This window comes from Manacus candei, unplaced genomic scaffold (genome assembly GCF_025592945.1).
Source record: "Manacus candei isolate 608988 ecotype Guabito, Panama unplaced genomic scaffold, ASM2559294v1 h1tg000013l, whole genome shotgun sequence".
Classification (NCBI taxonomy): domain Eukaryota; kingdom Metazoa; phylum Chordata; class Aves; order Passeriformes; family Pipridae; genus Manacus; species Manacus candei.
Window position 1 is genome coordinate 8,652,035 of NW_026138061.1, and position 20,411 is coordinate 8,672,445.

Here is a 20,411-nt window from a genome sequence, read left to right on the forward strand (position 1 = left end):
TGTGTAGTGTAAAAGTCACAAGAAGGGAGGATTGTGAAAATAACAAAGAACTTTTAACTGCAAGCTGAAAATAGAAACGACAGCACTTGACAATCTTTTGAGCAGAAAGGCTTTTTGAAAAAGAGCAGTTTGTAAAGGGAGAAACAGAGGTCAAGTGACAAAGAACAGGTCTGTGTTACAGGGAAAGCAGCTGAAAAGTGAAGGTACTGCACTGCAAAGCAAACAGCAAAGGAATTTACTGACTTTAAAAATCTGTCACCAGGGACCCTGCAGAGAAGTAACACTTTTTTCCTTTTCTCTTTGTTTTTTTTTTTTTGGGGGGGGAAGGTGCATATACATTTCAGAGCAGTCCAGTATGCTGGTAGGCATATTCCATTATTTAAAATTATCCTTTATATCCCTCACTTATTTTCCTTACCGTGATACAGCAGGTCGCTTAAATATGCAATGAATCTTTTAACAATCAACTGAATGACATGCTCAAATTTTGGCAACTATTAAAATACCTAAGTGAAATGAGGCCTTAAATCAGATTTTGTATGTGACCAAGATAGGCCTTACATAGATATGCAGAGATCACATGAAATGGTCACACCAGTTTCTGAAATATTAACATATCCCCGTGGATTTCAAAGTCACATTGATTTATACTGTTAAAGACTTGTCTCACTGTGTATATCATATATAAAATCTGTGGGTTTGGCCTGTTAAATAAATATCACTTTTCAGAAGAATGAAACAATATATCAGGCAATATAAAAGCAAGACCTTTTGAAGAATATTCTATGAAAAGGTCCAGAACAGAAGGTTTTGAGGAAGAAAAGTTATTGTTAAAATTATCAATGAGGAAATTTACACTTTCCCTTAATTTTGGAAGGGCTAGACACCATTCTTGTCACACGCTGTTACAACTGAAACTGAAATGTCATAGCTGAGAAATGTAATATTCCATCAAAGAAACCAAATAGATGTCAAGAAATAAAGAAGTTAATCAAAGCAATTGTCTACAATGCTAAATTGTTTTCTGTTTAGCACAGACCTATTCTTAGTTGGTCTTATTATTAAAATTTACAGCTAATAATAAAGTAGAATTATAGAAACCTGGAATAATTTGTCTGGGGTGAAAACCTTGGGATGTCTATAGACCATCTTCCAGCAGTGTCAGTTATGGGGTCAGTCCAGATTGCTCTGGGATTTATCCAATTGTGTCTTGAAAACCTCCAAGGGTGGAGATGGCACAGCCTTGCTGGCTGAGCAGAATCTCCAGATGGACCATCTCAGTGGCCCTCCACTTAATGCCTTCCCACTTCCCGATGTCTTTCTTGCACTGGACTGTGGAAAACTGGACACACTGTCCTAAACTTTTCACAGATGCCTCTGCTTTTTTACTTATAGGAGCTGAATGTTGTTTATTTTTCATCGCTAACAGTCAAGGGGTCACAGAAGTAGATGGTTCCCCAGCTGAAGGCAGTGTGGGATCCCCACAGGGTTGGTCAGTGCAGGGCCTCACGAGCCTGAGTCTCTCCCACCACTCCCGGCCAGGAACCCTAACCCCACACTCAGGTTTCCCAGCAGTGTCAACCAACTGCTTCTCTTTAAGGACTCTTAGGTTGGGTTTTGTCAAAAAACCAGTAATTTTCTTGCTTAGAAGAATGTCTCTGAAGTAAAATCTACATTAAACAAGGTATTAATTTTCTTCCATTCTCCATTAAGAGTAGAAATCCTCAGATGAGACAGGCAAGATCCCATGGGGAGTTGAAACAGACTTCTACACAGGCCATTCTCCAACCTGGTAGAGAGATTTTGCACCCAGAAAAAGCAATTTCAGCTGTATGATACCCAAGGCAGCTTAGTTTTCTCCTAGAATCTGTGCTGCTGACCACTTGTGAAGCTTGGAGCAGACACCATCACTATTTTGGTTAGTTTTCCAGCAGAATGTGAACATATCCTTTCTTCATCCTGGAAATGGAGGATCTGTCCTTATCAACAATCTACTGCAGTATTTTCCACATAAGGATGTCACTCCACAGATGACAACACTCCACAGTACACCTCTCGACATTTTTATCTCCAGATATCGAGACTGTGACACCAGTTCAGCATACAATTGTAGAAAAGCAAGTGTAGAAGCCATAACAGACCCTTTAGGACATTCCTCCTGGGAAAGACACACCAGTAAGTCTGGCTTGTATCACTAACAAGATGGTTGAAGCTGTAACAAAGAGTAAGATCACTTTGTTCATGGATAAACACAATGCATTGGAAAAAATTGTCAAGGGCAATCCTGTTTTACCAGTTGAGGGAAATCCTGTTTTACCAGTCCAGCCACACTTTCATGGAGATTCAGTAAGCATGAGACTAATGGACTTGCAGAATACATTTTAAAAAGGCTTTTCATATTGTTCCATAACAGTCAGAGAAACCAAGTTGCCAAGAGACACTAATCCAAGTTTATGGACCAACACTGCTGAAATTGTAGGAAATCACAAATTACAGAAGTCAGCAGTGGGGGGTCCTTGGATCCTTAAGTCATTAATTCTTAAAAATAAACAGAACATTTTTGGATGAAAAAGGACAGAATGACACAGTAAGTATACCCTCTAAACTTGGGAAAGTGTATTAATACACAACTGAGAAGACATTTCCCTGCTTCCTTCCCAGGCATCAGGAGTTTTCAAGACCCTTATAGCTGTGAAGAACTTGAGTTAACTGGCCACTTCTCCCTCCTTATATCTTCTCATAGTTGGTTGTTCAGATTTGGAGACTGCATTCTGTACATACCTTTCTGTTTCTCTTCAGGGAATTGCAGTTCCAGTGCTCTTCTACATCTGGTCATAAATGGCCCCCACATTGGACTCCTTCAACTAGGCCACTGATGTCAAAACTCAAGTAGTCTGAGGTCCTTACCACTCATCAGCCAATATCCTCCTCACTGTCTCAGCTTCCTAGAGAAAAATCAATGTTATGAGAGTCACATTGATATTTTGCCCACAAATAAGCCGTTTGAAGAGAAAAATGCTTGCTTCTAGCTAAACTGTGCAGGTTTTTGTTCAAGATTACTCACCTCCTCCCCAGACCTGACATGATTCCTTTGCCATTTCCTCAGTAGACTGCAATAACAGCTTCTTTATTATTAAACACAAATATCTCAAAAGTCAACACAAATAACAGGTAAAGAGCATCCAGCTCAGTAGGTTTCTCTTGTCCCACAAAAGTTTCTTCCTACTTGTCATTGATCTATCTGGATTTCTCATAAGTATTTCTCTTCATGTACCAATTCCCCCTTCATTCTCTGGAGATTTGAATTCCACACTTCTCATCCCACATCTTCAGGTAAATTCTGGGGGAGAATACAGTGTGCATAACACCATCTGCATGTGTAACTGTTACAAACCACTATGAAATAGTCATACTTAAGTAATCAGAATTAAAAACTCGATTGAAACTGTGCTATCACAATCAGTAACACATTTAGATGAGAATTCACATTAAGTTCAATATGAAATATGGGTATCATAACAGTTGAGTTGTGTCTAGATGTCTTTCAGGTTGATAAGTATCCACTTATTCAGAGACACAAATCCACACCCTTCCTCCCTCCTAACAACGTAAGCCTAGGTTTCTTTTTGTTCAGAGTCTCATTACACCTATTTTTCTGTAAATAATTTTAGTCCTATAAATTCTCTGTGATTGCTATTTACACTGTGTTTCTGCACTTCAAAGTGACTGTGGAGGTCCATAAGTATTGCATGACAATGATGCTTATATCAAATGAGTTCAGTTTAAAATCTGAGGGTTTTTTTTTCTTTCGCTACTTCCAGCTCTACAAAGAGAAGCCAGTGCCCACACTGTAATAACCAGAGCTGGTGTTTTCCGGGTTTGCTACACAGACATCCCAACCAAGGGTCTGGAGGACGTGTTTTAGGGCCATATTTGATCCAGTGTGTGTACTTGCATCCAGAGTTTCTGACTCCCAAAGTCATGTCCCCAAGAACCAACAACTCTGGCATTTGGACCCACTGAATACACACAGCTCAGATGCTTTTTTTTTTGTATCACTACCGGCAATAAAGGTGGTGTCACTTTTTTGTCCATATTGTCTTCAGGTTAGGTTCCACTCTCTTCACATGATGCTAATTTCCACCCCTACAAGGACATTTTTTCTCTTGGTGTAACTTCAGGGAGGAGCAAATGGCAATAGGGTTATGGAGGTGTTATTGAATTGTTACTGCTGGCAATAAAGTGCCAGCAGAGCAAAGCACAGTGTGACTGCCATATTCCAAACTGAGTTACCAGCTCTGACAGCTATGAGTACATATCTTTTTGCTGATAGAGTGATCACACTTGATTCAAAGGCCCTGGAACACTGTGGGTTTGGAATGATACGTTACAGTTTTATAACCACTAATCAGAGGAGAAACGTGATTTGCTCTAACTTCTTTTAATGCAGACATCTGGATGATACAAGCTAACTGCTCCCAGAAAATCTTACAAAAACTAAAATTCTCATCCAAAGTTTTGCAATAACCATACATACCTACAGTAATTGTTTGAGTTCCCTAAACTTTATTGTATGTGTAGTGCACCACTGTGGAAGCATAGTATACTTTACAGTCATTTGTTTCTCAGCACTGAAAATTTAAATAATGTTAGCCTCCCTTTAGGTTTGATGTAAATTTAACTTGCTTATATAGCAAACTCCAATCTTTCCCTGGATAGATTTTGCATTCCTCTTCTGACTTGACCTTTCAAAATCTTCCCCATGACTACCAATCAAAACACTCTAAACATCAGAAATTCTTTCAGATCTTGCTAGAAGATTAATCATTTGGTATTCCAAAATATTCAGTTGAGAGTTTTTTAGTTAGTTAATTTCCTCAAATCTCATTCAAATACTATCTAAGTAACAAAAATTGACAGAAATTATTAGTGGCAGTATCCTGCATTTGCCACTGAAAAGGATGTGAATACTTCCTCACCAAAGATACGCATTCCCTGAAGTGTACTTTTTGCTTCCTAAGCTACATCCAGTAAGACACTCCTATTCCTGGAAACCAATATATGACATTTAGAATCTGATTCCCCTCAGGCAGAATCCAGAACTCTTTGCTGTGTGTCTGGACTCTGAGTATGAGACACAGAGAATCACAATACTACAAAATGAGACTCAGGGCAACAGCTGTGCTTAGCAGAAAGCTGACAGGAGAATTTATGCTCAGAGTGCAGCCACCTAGGTGTTGTTATTGAAAAAAAAAAAAGGATAACTCTGAATTCATCTTTAAAAGAGTTTAAAACACCTCTGCTGTGGCTCCTTACACAGGCCAGTTTCTTTTCAGGAATACTTTTCAGGAGATCCAAAGATAATCCAAATATAAGAGCAGACAGGTTTAAGAAAGAGCTGTCAAGTTATATCCAGCAGCTCTCCCAAAGCACACTGGCAATTAGCACAGACACACTCCAAACAACCTGTCAAATTCAAGCCCTGCCATAGGTAAGGATATGGGATGAAGGTGCATGTGTATGTTTGCAGAGAGTGTTCATGTTGATCTTAAGTCCCTGTTCCTTCACCTGTTGTCCGATGGAAGGTAGAAAGGTGATTGGATAAGAAATAATCAAAAAGGGGCTCTGAGATTTGCTGTTCTAACATGATGCACCCACTCACACAGAAGCACACAGTCCCAAGTGGTCACTATTCCCACAAGTGTAGTTCTCCTTTCTATTGCACTGGAAATACATGTGTCTAAGGGAAGGCTCTGAATTTAAGCAGAGGGAGGCAGGTCTTTAACAGCAGGGTCATGTAGGTGCTTGTCCCCCAGACGCTGCACTTTTCCCCAGAAAGTTATTTTATTTTTAATTCCCTTGTATATCAAAGATTCATCATATAATCATTTTTATAATAATTCCTCCTTGGAAAGTACCTGCAGGGTTGTTCAAGATGAAAGACACTTAAGAAAAACCTTAATTATCATTGTGATATTGGGATTTATCATTTTGTAAAGTGTATAACTAACAGTCTTAGTAGCTTTTCCTAACTCTATGTTTGCACTCCCAGTAATTGATGTCTCTTGGGATTCTTCACCACCAGATGGGTGACCATATGGAAAGGGACACTTGTATATAAACCCTGTTATTTATGTACCTACAAGGCTACCCAGGGAAAATAAACTTCCCCAAAATTTTATTAGGAAGAGAGACATAGAAGTACTGTCATCCCATAGTGGTAGAAATTATCTTTTTCTTGTCCCTTTTCAATAAAAGTTAGAGAAAAAGCTCAAGTTTTGGTTGGTTTTGTTGTTTTTTGGTTTTTTTTTTAATAGTTTCTTAAAGAAAGTGAAGATTTAAGTCAGTAGTAAGATAAAGTTATCTGTGCAACTAGATCACTTTTTCTTTTTCAAAGAAAGAGCAGAGAATGGTAAAAGGGAAAAAAAGTGCACCTTGAAAGAGGACTGACTCTAATAAAGAATAGCGTGTTTGACTATTGGAGAGTGCAACAAAACTACCAGCTGGAAAATCAGCAAAGGAAACCTGCATTTTAAATCCCAAGAAGGACAAGGAGTCCTGATTTTGATCTATAACATTTGCAAATGTTTAGAAAAAGTCTAGTAGCTCAAAGTTAACAGCTATCTGCATTCACACTAGTGTAATTGAGATCAGACCTTGGCCTGGAAACTGTAGTAAAACTAATAATGTTAGAATAACTCTTTAGGTTAAGGATAATTTACATTACTTAATTTGCCATTTACCTAAAGCCATTTAATCCTCCAGAAAAAAATTAATTTGCTGTTAAAAGACCTTTTATATCCCATTGACTTTAGTGGACATTGGATAAACCTTTATGAATTCACAGCAATTTTCAAAAGGGGAATGAAGATAAATAGTAGCCAGGTCCAACATTGGTGAATTGAGGTAGTACAAGCACTGAAACAGGCTACCCAGGGCAGTGCTGGGGTCACCATCCCTGGAGGTATTTAACAGATATGTAGACGTGGCACCTGGGGACATGTTTTAGTGGTGGACTTGGCAGGGCCGGGTTAATGGCTGGAATTGATGATCTTTAGGGTCTTTTCCAACCTTCACGATTCTAAGTGAGGAATTATACCAAATAATTTTTATATAATTTCTGTAAGTCAACAAAAGAGTTTTTTCTAACATGAAGTTAATAATTTCATTACTAACACATACAACAAATGCCAGTTCATGAGACCTTACACAGAAAAGAAATGCAACTGCTTTGCACCGCTGTGTGTGACATCAAGTCTGTATGGATACACTAGACAAGAAAACATTGTAAAACCATCAACCCAAGTAACAAAAGATCTGCTCATATTTTTTTCTGTAAGCATTGAACATAGTCTGATACCACTGTTGGACAGAAGGACTGAAACATGGCAAAGTTGTATAAGCAATGAAAGACGGAGTTATCCCTACCTATTCCTAGGAGGACTGCTGTGTTCATCCCTAGGCATCATTGTCCAACCACAAAGGCCTCAACTAGTTTCTCTTAGCCCCTGATCTTTCAGGCTGAGAACCCCACTGGGCCCTTCTAGGACACTGTCTTCCCAGTTCATGGACAAAAGGAAGAAAGACAGAGTATCTGTGTCGCATTAGGACGTGAAGTCAAATGCAAGCACGGCCTGAAAGTGAATACAGAAGCTGGGAAACACAACTCAGATTGTCAAGGTTATTGTTTTGTTTTGGGTTTTGCTTTTTGTTTTCAGATATAGCTCAAGAAACTGCTTGATTTTTGTTTAGCCTCTACAGCCACTTAAAAGAGAGGTTACAGCAAAGCTGAGCTTACATTTTCAGATTGTTGGTTTCAGCAACACAGCACTGCAGGGAGTTTTCATGAAGCAGCTCACCTTCAAAGCCCAGTGTGTAGGAATGCCTTATTTCCCTTTGAAGCTCTGGAAGGAAAAAAAACTAGATGGTGTGAAACAGGGGAATTATTCCCCTTTTCTGTGACTCTCCACTTAATTTGTCTGAAATTCTGCCTTATTTTGATATCAGCCGAGTTAACTCAGCTGTGAGGTTAAATTTAGGTACGAGGTTTGCATTGGCACTTCTTCCCCATAATCCCCCAGCAGTGCTCACAGCAAACGCAGCAGCAGGCTGGGTACCCAAGTACTGATTTCTCATAACTACCTAAAGGATCCACACTTCCAATGACAGAGAGCACAGAAAGTGTTTTCTAAGGTCAAAGGTTTCTTCCTGTTTACCTAATAGCCACATTAATGTGCCTTTTATGTAGAATTTACTGCTATGTCTATACAGTACTTTAAACAGTGCCAGGAAACATTCCTGCACACGGATATTCAATTCTCTGTATGCACTGTTAAATCATTCAGATGGTCCCTGCTGCTGTGTTGGTTCATGCTAACCAGCGGTCCCCTAAACATTTTGGGGAGTCAGCACAGGGTAGGGATCCCTCCTAAGAGAAATTTTGGATGTCGTCACCCTGGTCTGGAAACCACGGTTTCAGGAGTGTGTACACCAGCCAATAGTTTCAGGGCAGATGATGGTCTTGGTTACTCTTGACTTGTTAGTACAGTAGTAGTTTGTGATTTTCTTGTATGAAAATGTACATGTCAAGAAAGAGATGCTTAGGAAAGGGTGAAATTTATAGCCATCATGGACCATAAAAATTGCATTCCTGTTGTAGTAGGCAGCAGTGCATGTTATTAAGGCAGTTTATGAAAATAATGGATATAGGAGATGGAGAAAATTCCAGACAAGACAGATCCAAGAGGTAAAATATACTGTGAGGGTAATTGAGCACTGGCACAGGTTGCTCAGTGAGGTTGTGCAGTCTCCATCCTTGGAGATATTCAAAATCAATCTGGATGAGGTCCTTGGGCAACCGACTCGAGGTGGTCCTGCTTGACCTCCAGAGGTCCCTTCCAGCCTCAATCATTCAGTGATTCTGATGAAATAAAAATAAATTTAATTTCCTCCAAGAGTGTCAAAAGCTACAAAGAAGATGAAGGAAAATGTCCTGGACTGTTTGGAACAGGATTGATTGTCTTACTGTGACTGCATAAGGCTTAGGCAGCAGAGAGTTTGACCCATGGAAATACTTTGCTCCTCTATATGCTCCTATACTGTAGTTTGCAGGAAAGTGGGAAAGATACTGGTGAACAGGTGAGCTAAGAGAGTGGAACAAAAACTTAAAAACATCTTTGCCACTTTTTCCTTGTACTGATAGAACATCAAACCCTTGTATTGACTAACTCAGCTGGAATGTGACTTTTTCCGTTGAAGGTAGAATGTGTTACATTGCAAAAGGTAATGAATTGTCCAGCTTCTGCATGGAGTAGGAAAAGCACAGGGAGTAAAAAACGCCAAAACTTCTTTGTCATGAATTGACAAGCATGTTATTAAAGCTATTTATTCTCCAAATATGCCTCCAGAAGTAAGCTGTCATCCTGTCATCTGAAAGGACTGCAGAGGCCAAGAAGTAGGGTGGACACCTGACCACTAGAAACAGAGCTGAGATCACTGCACTCACTTTCAAACACAGGTCACAGGATTAAAGGGCTCATATCCCATAATTCATGAGGCTTATAAAGTCAGAAATATGGCACAACTGCAGTCCTATTTACTGAATATACTTGAGTGTTTAAGTACCAATAAATCAACTTTGAGGTAAAATCTGCAAGGGAAACATTTCCTTAATATTTCAGAGCTTGAAGGGGGTTATTGGCCCTTACCTCTCACTTCTCAGAGTGCTGAGAGTTTGAAAGACATGTCTAAATCCCCTCCTTCTCATATCAACTGTACCATGTTACTGTCTCTAAATAACCTGCATTTTGGACCAGGTACATCAAATACTTTTTGATAACTACGTAGAAAGATTTTGACCTTGGACAATGGAGCAAATGAAGGTGCCAAGGAGAGTAACAGCTTGTTAAATGACAGGTGTCAGAGGAATTCAAGCCAGGTCAGGTTGGAGAGGGGGAAAGGTGTTGCCAAGTGAAACAGAAGTGAAAGGAGTAAATGGTGCCCAGCTCAGCCAGTACCTACCACTGAAGCACCTCAGGTAAAGCAGGTTTCTCCTGGCTTTGAACTCACTGTGCACGCCCAGAATTGCCCTGGTTAATCACACAGGTTCCTAACGCTTGCTTTCCACCTGGGCCATGACAGGGTAAAAAGAGTAAATAAAGTAGGTCCACAGTGCCTTGATGAGCCCATCTGGTCTGTTCAGAGTCACATGAATCAGTATACCAACCACTGTCTGGAAGCTGCAGATTTTGTTTATGTTTTCAGAGATATCTGATGGCACTACCAACATCTTTATACAGTGTATCACTTGATACATTCCTCTTAGGCAGCAGACTGCACTAGCTGGGTTAGAGGATTTCTGTCCCTATTGATGGCAGGGATGGTGTTTGAACAGAGAAGAGCAGCTTCTTTGAAACCATCGTGGCTGAGAAAGACCTTGGAGCAGGGTCTCATTTTGTGGGTAAGAGCTTCTCACCATTTCTCTTGAAGGCAAAGCAGTGACACTGCCACTGCTTTTCCTGCCTCTTTAAAAAGACAAGAGTGAATCATCATCACATGAGCTCTTTGAGAGAATGATTGTGGGGGCTTTCCCTAAAGAGAGGACTTTGGGCTCTAGCTTCCAAACAGCTAGTTGAAACCCTCTGAAAGACCTTTGTTGAGACTTCTTATCTCTGGAAGATAGCCAAAGTTGAAAATGCCTAGCAGGTTCAACAGACTGCACAGACAGAGGCCACTCTGAGCTCTGAAATGATCGAGCTACTAACAGCTCATGGCCATTAGGAGTGACCTACCTATGGCTATATGCTCTCATTGCATCTTACATCCGTGGAAGACCTTGTACCTCACGAATTCAGGAGAAAACTGTTCAGTTGTCCTTCTTAGAGCAGTTTTCTTTTAGCATAAGAGAGGGAACAAAGAGAGAGGAGGAAGAGGAAGAAAAGTGTACCTCTGGCCCAGTTTAGCTTTTTCATGAAACCTCATCCTCTGAGTGCACAATCTTAACTTGCTTTCTCTGCCTAAACCTTCCTTTGCATCACAAGGAGAGTCAAACCTCTGAGATATGGATGCAACCCCAGGCACCAGAAAACTCCACTTGTAGGTACTTAAGTTGTACACTGAATTAATTCAGTAAGAGTCAAAAGGCTACTGTGTAAAAAGTCTCAATGCCCAATAACCACAGGTCAAGCCACAGTGAACAGATCTGAGCTCTGCTGCACTTTCCTAATGACCCTCTGGCTGAGTTAAATTTTCTTCTTCATTGCTCAGAGATGGTGAGTAACACAGAGAAAGTGACATAACTTGGCATGTGGAAAACACTTTGGGAATGCCCCAAGAAATGGGTATTTTGTTGCATAAGTGAAAATTGTTTGCATCATCATTTTAAAAATAGGCCTTTGTGTAAATCTGCAAAAAACAAATTGGTGACTGACCTAATGAAAACAGATGTTACAAAAAGATAATTTAACACTTTAGTAACTTATTTATAATTTTTTATCTTGTTATTAATAATGTTTTGACCATTATTAATTCAGCATCTTACCTTTTTTGTGCCATTAGGATTAAGTCAGACTGGAATTCCATTTTCAAAAAATATATTAAATGGTAGTTGTTGGTCTCAGGCAATTCCTAATGGAAAAGAGGTGATTGTCTGTGCCCTCACAAGTTCCCAAACTAATGGAATGATTGGAGAGCTGAATGGGGAAAAGAAATAGTAAGTGAAAATGGAAGAGAGGATTTTGAAAACATATTATTTCAGCATTAGTCATAAATATGCATAATTTAGAGTAATCAATAGCGGTAATTACAATCCCTTACTGATCTATCCATTATCAGATAGCAATATTATATAAATATCCATGTTATTGGAATGGATTACCATTATTATTCACAGCTATAATAGTTTCTATAGTGACATAATGGTCAAAATCCTTTTCATCCATGTGTGGCATATTAAAATTTTAGTTTTGGTACAACGAGATCCATCCATCTTAGCATAATTCAGATCCTGCTGAATTTTCTGATTGCTTACTCCTAAAGAATTATTGCTGCTAAACTGCCATTTTCTCTCCTCTAGTCACAATCTACATTCAGAATAGCAGGACAGGCACTGGGAGGTGCCAAGCATTCATAATTTGCCTTCAGTGAAAGTTACAGATGCTTGATACTTTTCAGGTCATGAACCACCGTCTGTTTCTTCAGCTCCTGAAACACTGATGCTGTCCATTGTAATTTGAGTTCACTTTTAAATCATGGACTTGATTGTCAATTGCTGGAGTTAATGATTGTCTTGCCATTCATCCCACATGGGCAAGAGAGAGCTACATGCAAAGAATAACAGAGACTTATTTCTCATGATTGCATAGAATATTCTTTGAGGGAACTAAGCTGGGTTTATAGAACAGATTTTATGCACAAGTCATAAAAGTAATATGCAAATAGCATGGGGCTACGCTTCATGTCCAGCTCCCAGTGCCTCAGAGAAACTCTTGCGGTAAGATTTGTTAGATTTTGCTCCAAGTTCAAGGCTCCAGGTAATCAATAAAGTATTTTTATCAATAAAAAAGAAGAAAACAATTCTGTAAATAATTGTCACAGCACCAAGCCTGAGAGAGTTCAAGAAACATTTGGAGGATACTCTCAGGCACATGGTGTGACACTTGAGGATGATCCTGTGCAGGTCCAGGAGTTTAACTCAATGATCTTTGTGAATCATATTCTGTGATTCTGTGATTTAGTTTAATTATGCAGTAAATCTGGCCATAAAAAATATCAAATTTGGCATTTATAATTGATACTTAAGTGATAAAGCTTCAGTAAGAACTGGCATACAAATCAGATTAAAATCTGAAAAGAGATAAATACATAAAGAAATTATTCCAATGTTCACATATAGCAATGTGTTTCTGTGCCTAGAGATTACATGTGTTTTGGAGAGGGTCGCATGAATTTCATATATTCGCCTCTGGGGTCTGTAGTATTTCTGAGAAGTATTTTCTAGGCATAAATGCAGAGTTGCACTGACGTTTCAGCAAGTGTAAGACCTGCTGCACCAATGTTTTCCAGCTGATCTATGTTTGCACAATAATTCTGAAATTTCCCAAATGGGCTAACCATCCAAAGAGTGGAGGCTGTGAGTCCTCTTCTGACTGAAGGGGCATTTGAATATTGCAGTTGCATAGAATTGCACAAAATCTTCTAACTCCACTTAAACTGAAGTTGCAGGCAGAAAAAAGATGTAACTGAGAAAACATTGACATATGGCAGCCACAAACCACTGGGCTCTGCAAAGCAGAGATACAAAGCAGAAGAAAGCTAAATTAAATGTCTTGCAAGATGTTACAAATGAAAAATAGTTCCATTAAAAGTTGAACATTAAAGAAATCTCAGCACTGGGGTGACAATGACAGTGTACCACTGTCAAGACCACTGCAAGTTCACAGCTCTCTATTTATTGCATTTTTGGAAGGATTTTGATCTTGAGAGATCTTCATCACTTATAAATGAACCAGTCATTAGTAGTCTTTTATGTATCTCCAGAGAGCTATCACAGCTCTCATTAACTGCTATATCTAAACAACTGAAATCTCCTGTTGCAGTGGCATGTGTTTTCAAGTTTGAATCCTTACCCATGTCCTATCTCACAGAAGCAGAAAAAATTAGGGTAAACCAAAAATCTTTCAGCACTGCCTCAGTTAGTATACAAGATATATTGAACTTAAGCATTCAGTTTCAAAGATGTCTTCAAGAAAATAAGGCAAAAGTAAAGGACTGCCAGAAAATTTTTCTTATGAACTGACAGAACAAGGGTTTTTTCTACCAGTTGCTAGTGAGCTAATTTATATCAGTCATTTGCTAGCTATGAATGTGATCATTTAGGTCAGAAAAGAAACCAGTAATAAGAAGGTTTTTATGCAAAATCAGGTTGGACAACCATGGAATGCTATCAAGAAAAGCAGCTGTGTTGCTTGTTCACTTTTTGCCATGGATTTCCAGAGGAAAAAAGGGAAAAAAATCCAGAAATTAGTTGTCACCTAATTCTCAGCTTCCACACAGCCCTTTGTATGGTTCTTTGTCTAAGAATGTGTAAAAACACTTCAGGTACTTAAATGAAATTACCCTTTATTTTAGTTAGAAATTTAAAACATATCCATACTGAATTAGAGAGCAGGTCCAGCTTGCTGAGTCCTGTCTGCAATAGAGGCTAATAGCTGCTGTTTACAGAAAGGTATAAAATCAGACTAGGGATCCAACGGTGTTTTCCCTCATCCACCTTCCCAGTTTCCAGCAAAAATGTCATGGGTTGCTTTGTACTCATCTTTTCAGCCAGTTTCTTCCCTTCCTGTTAACTTGAAGGATTTTATGAAGCACTAAAACTACACAATCACTGTCCTCTTTTATGGGCACAGACAACATTTCTCCCCAACCCCCCTCTTTTATTACATTTATAGCCTTTGCCTGCCAAGATACTTTTATGGTGGTGGGAATGATTCTCTCACTCTTGATAAAGTCTGGAGTATCCCTTGGTGCTCCATATAACTTGTCACAATACTCCCAACAACAGCTTGTCGTGTGCTCCTGAGCAAGTGATGCTTGTGCCAACTCCCCTGATGGGCTCCCTGATATTGGTAGAGAATATTTTCCTTTACAGCCCCTCCCACACAGGGCTGTGCACCAGTTCCTTCCAACTGCTGCTCTTGGGTTTCTTCACTTGTCTTAACTCCCAGGATTTTGCCTTTGGAGACAATGAAAATTTATACCTTTGCTTTGCACAGTAACTACACAAACAACTTAAAGTATTTCATTTGCTGCCTCACATTTCTGTTGAGAATGTTTTGTGTGTTCTTGTGCAGGGTATATCCCCAGCACCTTTTTTTTAATGTAACCGGAAACAAGGCATGTTTACCTCAAAATACCTTGTACAGAGCAGCCTGCATTGTTACAAACTCTTGGTTTTCCATTCAGCTTAGCCTTGATGCCAGGTTCATCTGCATTTCCAGCTCACAGAAGATTACGAGCCTACCTTCTGTACTGAAATGTGTGACTTAAAGGCAATAAAAGACCAAGCAACAGTATAAAATTGGTTCTTAAGAGATCTAAACGGGAAAGAATTATTGAAGATACTGTTAGGGTCCCTTGCTGAATCATCAAACTATTTTGCAGTGGTAATTGAGACAGCATATAAATACTGCATAGATATCTCTTCAGGCCCTCTTCAAAGAGCAATTGTATTCCATTAAAGTGCTTTTCTTGTACAGGTTAATCTCTCAGAATAAAAGTGGAAAATACAGCAACAAAACAAGATGATATTTTCACTACTCAATAAACTTCTCTTCCTTTTTCTGTAAATAAATAATTCCCAGAGGCACCCTCTCCAGGGCTTCTGAAAACTCGAAAGGGCAAGGGAAGGAATTAAAAAATATCACAGCCTGCTCCTACACATTCACAGTGTTTATTAAAACAAACAAACAAACCAGCATGTCAAAGTCTGTCCTGCTTTATACTGCATTTACATGGTATGCAAGTTAAATCAGATTTGGACCCAGTCTGCCTGTAGAAGCACAGGTCTTGTGCCCCCAGGTATTGACATAAAGGTGAGAATAACCTCCCCATTGATATGAAGTAGGGAAGCTGGGTTTCTTTTGAAAACGAGAATGGCAAATCAGGCTTGATGATCAAGACAAATCCTAAGTGTGAAGAAGGAGAAAAACATTATCACCTCTTGTAATTTCTTGTGTATCCCTCACTTTCTTTTTTTCTTGTCCTGTAATTTTTTTTCAGCACCAGAACTATATCTACAGTAGCTGAACAGCACCTGATTTATTTTGGATACTAAGACAGTGTAACTACCAGTGACAAAAATACATTCTCATTGCAGCAGCACACATAGAAAAGTATTTCAACACTCAGAGTTGGATTGATTTCACATTATATGTTAAGAAATAAAAACTTCTCTCTGAAGGAAAGTGAAATCCTGCAGTATAATGGCTGGATTCCAGTACCAGGGTACTTGGATAAATTGATTTTATTTATAATGTATCTAATTATACTATCTGTCATTCTGTTTTGACACCTTTGTCTTTCTCTTCCTCTTCTAAACTGGTGCATGATGGTATTGCATATATTGCCAAACAATATGCAGTTTCTTGCCCAAAAATTTCTTCATAGGCCTTGCATTTCCTCTCAAAAAGAGTGTTCAAAGGAGTTCATAAAATGCTTTGGGATCTTTGAGGAATGAGAGAAACTATGTAAATCTTAGTTATTACTATTAAAAGAGTATTGAGTGAGTTGTCTAGAGGCAACTCCAGTATGTGATTTGGATCTTTATTGATAAATCATAGAAACCTGCATTACTGATCTTCTTTACTGTATGTGAAACAACTGTTGGATGACACCTTGTATTTCACCAGTTGCCTTTCTGCAATTTCTCAAAGAAAGTAACACAATATATGGTCCACCTGCTGTGAGAACATCTGAAATACCACAGACAGTAAAAAGCCTTTGAGTAAAGTTCTTCCACAGAATCTTTTGTCAATATGCTTTACAGCATATACATATACCTTACGTATATCCTCCCTTACATATATATTCCCTATAACATATACTTAACATATACCTTACTCAGTTTTCAGACAGTATCTCTAGCTTTCCATGGAAAAGAACTATGCTTGTATCATTATTTATTTTTATTAAGTGCATGAGAATTTGATGAGAATATTATTTTTAAACATTCTTTTTCCTTTTCTTTAGGCTTTTGGGTACTTTTTTAAATTTTTGTTTAGGTCTCCACAAAAGATCAAACAGCCCATTGTTAGCTCATAGCTATCCAGAAAAAATTTATCTCCTGCAAGAGTCCTAACAAAGGTCTAATCTTGTATCCTTCACCTATGTAAATAAATTGTCAGATGTTAGTGGAACTAATTACAAGAGCATTGCTTTCTGCTTTCATCAGGACTTCAAGGCCTGATTGAAGCATGGTCGATATACATCACTGTCTTCCAATAACATTTTTATTCCAGGTGTTGATTTAAAAAGTAGTGTCCTCTTTGAAGAGTGTGAAAGAACTTTATAAGAATTATTTCCTGTTGTGACCTGGAAGAGGTCTACAGCCATCCTACAGGCAGGTCAGTTGAGTTGCAGCAAGGCTTGGTGGCTCATCTGATACATCCTCATCATCCACATTTTCCATAACCCACATAATTCTCATCATTAAATTCTGCTCGATCCCCTACAAGCACTCTGTGCCTTTGATTTATACTCAATTCCTTTAGACCCACAAAGCAGACACTAATTGTACTGTATGTACACAGTGGAATGGGACCTTAAGGGATAGGTTTTTAGTAACTCTGATGACACCTTTCTAGTTAGTGCAGTGTAGCAGGATCCTATTTAAGATTGCTTTGTTTAATTATTTAAGAGCCATTATGGTAACTGGATATACTCTAAGTGTAATTTATTAACTCATACACTTGAATTATCCAAGTCTCTACATCCACTTCACAGAATTATAGAGGAACTAGAATAAGATAATGGTATTGAAATGCTATGGAATATTCCCTCTGCTGAGAAGTAGAGAAGCTCTCTTATCTCTCATACCAAAGGGGTTCATAAGCTTTTTCTAAGTATGCACTACAAGAATAATTTTATACTAGCAGCAGATGTTTATATAGACAGTACTAAGAAAATGTGTGCATTTTTTATACAAGTACATGTCTCCATATGTGTAAGTAAATACCTACACATATAATGCATACATAGATAAGTCTTCAATGTAGTATTGAATTCGCTTCCCTCTTTTTGTGTAAGAAATGATACTGCTTCTGTTTTCCCTTTCTCTTTGCTCTTCTGAAGATGCTTCTTTATGCTCTGATCCCTGCCTTTTTCTCTTGCTATGTTTTCTTGTTGTCTCTAAGCTGGGTTGCCTTGTTAAATGTTTCCTTTCTCACTGCAGGTACTGCCCATTCCCCTGGACCCCTCTCCACCATTATCCTCTGTGCACAATGCCTGTCTGCCTCATGCCTGTCTGCACCGGACATTTTTTCCTCCAGAAAATGACAGCTCTGGGATCAGCACCTTGAGAGTGTTCCGATATAGTGTCTGCTCTTGCCATCAGCAGCTGGATTATCTTCTTGCCATGTGGGCACTTTTGCACAGAGCTGTCATTTGCAAAAGGAATACAGGCACATGGAGCAGCAGATAAAGAAAATAACATCCAGACTAAATCATGTGAGCAAACAGCCCCCTGAAAGCCATAGCAAGCACTCACACACCATCTCTGTCATAAATTAATTTGGAACTGTTTAGAAAGAAAAACTTTCAGCACTCAAGATTCTTACTTACAGCAGTCTCTTCAACAGAATATTGCTTCAGTTACAGCATGTATCTTTCTTAACCCAAGATGCTTCCCATAGTTCTGCTGTGCTCCAGACAACATGTCATAAACACCAGGAACGTGCAGCAGAGCCATTATCAGCCCTGGATTCTGGGCTGCAGCATCCCTGCTGTTCAAATATACTGGCACAGGACAGAAAACTGATAACAGTAATTCTACAGAGCTTTTGAGCCAGGAGAAGAGGGTTGCAGACAATTACTGCCTTGGAGGCTCAGATGTTCTAAAGTAAAAAGGGGGAAAACTCATAATTTACCTGTACTGACCACTTCTGCAATAAAAAAAATAATTTGCTCTAAATTAAGATCTTGCCAAAACTGAAAAGTTAGACACGTATGCCTGAGAAAGATTATTAGCAGATATAGAATGCTTTCCTATGTAATCACAAATGCATAACATCCTTCTTACACTTAACCTTTATGTGCTACCAAAGAATAGTATCAGGATTGTCCTTCCAGCTCACATCTGTAACTGAAAGCTTTTAATGTCCTCCTTCTATCTTGCTCAAAGCCAAGATATCAGGAACATAGAAAGATTTAACCACTTATTAAACAGCGCTATTATGTCAAGCAATATGTTCTTTTCTGCAGGGCACTAGTGAATTGAATGTGCAAGAGAGACAAAGTGTCTAACAAAGAAAAAGCTGCTGCATGACAAGGACTGCCTCTGCTCTCACAAGGAACTCGACTAGCAAGGAAATCTCCTTGTGGAGTACAAACGCGAGCAAACCTATGACAGCAAATGAGGTAAGGGGAAACCACAGAAATAAAGATGTAGAAAGAGAGTGGTGGACATGAAAGTTGGGTTTTTTGAGGTAAATATTGCTTCAATAGTACATAAAAACTTCACAGAATCATAGAATTATTGAATGGTTTGGGTTAGAAGGGACCTTAAAGATCATCTAATTCCAACCCCTCTGTCATAGGCCGGGATGCCACCCACTATATCAGATTGCTTAGAGCCCCATCCAAGCTGGCTTGCTGGATTCAATTTGGGGTCTAATTGCTAGGATTACCTGGCTTAAGATGAACTTGACTCTCTCTTCCTCTTTTTCGGCAATGTGGACTTGGAAAAACCAGGTTTAATTGTCATATTTCACACAACCATTGCCCAAACACGGCGCATGCCAAGTACAGAACACAGGTGAAAATCAGACCCTGAGGCAGGAACTCATATCAGGGAATTATAGAATATCCTGAGTTGGAAGGGACCCACAAGGATCATTGATTCCAACTCCTGGGTCTGCACAGGACCACCCCAATAGTCACACCATGTGCCTGGGAGTATTGTCCAAACACTTCTTGAACTCTGTCAGGCTTGGTGCTGTGACCACTGCCCTTGGGAGCCTGTTCCATTGCTCAACCACCCTCTGGGGGAAAAACCTTTTCCTAATATCCAGCCTAAATCTTCCCTGACAAAACTTCAGGACATTCCTGGGTCCTATCACTGGTCACCTGCCCCTCCACTGGTCCTCACAAGGAAGTTGTAGACTGAGGTCTCCCCTCAGCCTCCTCCTGGCTGAACAGACCAAGTGACTTCAGTCACTGCTTGTATGGCTTCCCCTCAAGGCCCTGCACTGTCTTTGTACACCTCCTTTGGACACTCTCTGATAGCTTTATGTCCTTAATCCATTTAAGAACACGAAATAAATATCATTATATAACAATAGGTATTTAACACCATGGCAAAGCTGCCACTGGGGACTGTTCCAGTGAAAGAAAACGCAACAAATAGTTCTCCCATGGCAGTATTAACACACCTTTATCACACAGTATAGATGCATGCACACCTATTGACATAGAGAAGTCAGAATGACCCTGTGTCCAGTTGAACTACCCCACAGCTTCAGCAAATTGACATCTGCACTCTCTGTGAGGCCAAAACACTGCAAACGGTTCAGAATTCCTACATTCCTATGTCGGTGACTCTCATCTGCCTCTGAAACTGCTGCTGATACAGATTCACACTACCTCACATTTGTTTCCTGTATTTAAAGGTAAGTCTAAATCCATAATTACCAGTTGAT

At 39.2% G+C, this 20,411-nt stretch overlaps 1 long non-coding RNA gene across 1 annotated transcript; it reads right to left on the minus strand.

Moving 5' to 3' along the window:
- Positions 1-16,323: 16,323 nt before the first annotated feature.
- On the minus strand, positions 16,324-18,415 carry LOC127467071 (uncharacterized). The gene is made up of 3 exons (XR_007902960.1): positions 18,337-18,415; positions 18,070-18,152; positions 16,324-16,469 (listed from the first exon to the last, which is right to left on the minus strand). It is a non-coding gene; the product is annotated as an uncharacterized LOC127467071 (long non-coding RNA).
- Between the last annotated feature and the right edge of the window lie 1,996 nt (positions 18,416-20,411).